Raw genomic sequence first — 2,082 nt, 5'->3', positions numbered from 1 at the left:
ATTTACTGCACAACAGAAACACTAAAACAATATAAACACTAAAAATCTACTAGTAGAGTCTAATACAGCATAAAGTAGTACAGGGCACTGTAACAAAGCATTTATTGAAGCAGTTCTATTAAAGCTGGCAAACAGAAATAATTATTAAGTAGAGATCTGATGTAACTCACCCAGACCAACGCTTGTGGGGAGATCTCTTTCTCTCAGCCTCGAGGAGTGACCTTGGAGGGCGTCCCCAGCCAGGGGAGGAATCTCCACACACCCCCCAGGGAGGGTTTTGTCAGAAAGAACCCAACTGCATGAGAGGAGACTGGACTTTTTATAGGATAAAGTGATTGAGTGCCAGGCCCGCCTTTCCAGGCCAGCTCTGAGCTTCTCTGTCAACTCAGACTTCAACCAGCAGGGTGTGTGTTCAACCTTGGACCAACCAGGATGGTTTTAGCAGAGTTAACACCAAGACAACACCCTGGCTCCAGCAGCTGATCTTGCGTGACAGCTTGATGATGAGCTTGATTGGACCTTGGGTCTGGCCAGGCTGGGACTATCCTGCCACAGTCCATCAGCCAGGGGTCTTCCCAACGTGGGTCACCAGACCTGCTCCAAGTGTGGGTCATTGGGAATGTGGGTCACCAAGCCTGTTCTCAAGGTGGGTCACCGGGAATGTGGGTCACCAAGTCTGTTCCCAAAGTGGATCCTCTGACAGCTGATGGAGTTGGAGCAGCAGATGAAGCTCCTCCCACAGTCGGGGCACTTGCAGGGCTCCCCTTATGATGGGTCCGTTGGTGTGTGGTCAAGGTAGAGCTCTTGGTGAAGCTCTTCCCACACTCCCCACACTTGTAGGGCCTCTCCCCTGTGTGGCTGCGCCGGTGGGTGACAAGGGTGGAGTTGCGTTTGAAGCCCTTCCCGCAGTCGGTGCAGCGGAAGGGCCTCTCATCCGTGTGTGTCTGCTGGTGCTTGAGGAGATCCGAGCTGCTCCAAGACCTCTTCCCACACTGGAGACATTGGTAGGACCGTTCCCCAGTGTGGGTCTTCTGGTGCTGGGTCAGGTGGGAGCTGGCGCGGAAGCTCTTCCCACATTCCCCACACTCGTAGGGTTTCTCCCCCGTGTGCATGCGCTGATGGGTGACGAGTTGAGAATTGTATGTGAAGCTTTTCTTGCATTCCCCACATTTGTAGGGTCGGGGCCCCCGTTCCCCAGTGTGGATCTGCTGGTGGCGGATCAGGCGGGAGCTGACACTGAAGCTTTTCCCACATTCCAAGCACTTGTAGGGCCGTTCCCCTGTGTGCACCCGGCGGTGGGTGAAGAGGTGGGAGCCATAGATGAAGGTCTTCCCACATTCCTCACACTCGTAGGGCCGTTCCCCCGTGTGCACGCGTTGGTGAGCGAGGAGGTTGGAGCTGCTGCAGAAGCTCTTCCCACAGCTGGGGCACTTGTAGGGCTTCTCCACGGCACTGACGCGCTCCTGCACCACCAGCTTGGAGTTCTGGCTCAAGCTCTGGCCACCTTCCCGGCACAGGCTGCCTCTTTCCTCCTCAGAGCACCCTGGGATGGCTTTGGAGCCCCTCCTCCGGGGGGATCTCTGGGGCTTTTCCTCCCCACTGCCTTCCTGCACCATAGAGCCGTTCAAAACAGCCTCTCCCACCAGGGTCTGCCGGGGGGATTTGTCCTCCGTGCTCTCCGTCCTCAGCTCGGGGCCTGGGGCAGGAAGGAAGGACAGGGAGGGGATTTGCCTCCGGCCCAGAGGGAAGGGGGAGGAGAAGGAAGATGGAGAGGAAGGAAGGTAGAGAAGGAAGGAGAGGAAGGAATATGAAGGGAAAGAACAAGAAGAATAAGAAACAAGGAGAGAAAGGAAGGAAGAAGAAGGAAGGAAGAAGAAGGAAGGAAGGAAGAAGAAGGAAGGAAGGAGAAGGAAGGAAGAAGAAGGCCCAGAACTGGACACAGCACTCGAGGTGTGGCCTCACCAGTGCCAAGTACAGGGGAAGAACCACTGCCCTGGTCCTGCTGGCCACGCTGGTCCTGAGAGAAGGAAGGAGAAAGGAGACAAGGAATGATGAAAAGGAAGGAGAAGATGGAACACAAAG

General features: G+C 55.3%; 1 pseudogene; it reads right to left on the bottom strand.

Moving 5' to 3' along the window:
- Positions 1-385: 385 nt before the first annotated feature.
- LOC113980279 lies at positions 386-1,685 on the bottom strand (annotated as a pseudogene).
- Between the last annotated feature and the right edge of the window lie 397 nt (positions 1,686-2,082).

This window comes from Neopelma chrysocephalum, unplaced genomic scaffold, assembly GCF_003984885.1.
Source record: "Neopelma chrysocephalum unplaced genomic scaffold, ASM398488v2 Primary Assembly neopelma1_93439, whole genome shotgun sequence".
Classification (NCBI taxonomy): domain Eukaryota; kingdom Metazoa; phylum Chordata; class Aves; order Passeriformes; family Pipridae; genus Neopelma; species Neopelma chrysocephalum.
The sequence above is the reverse complement of the archived record's forward strand: the minus strand, read 5'-3'. Positions and strand labels throughout refer to the sequence as shown.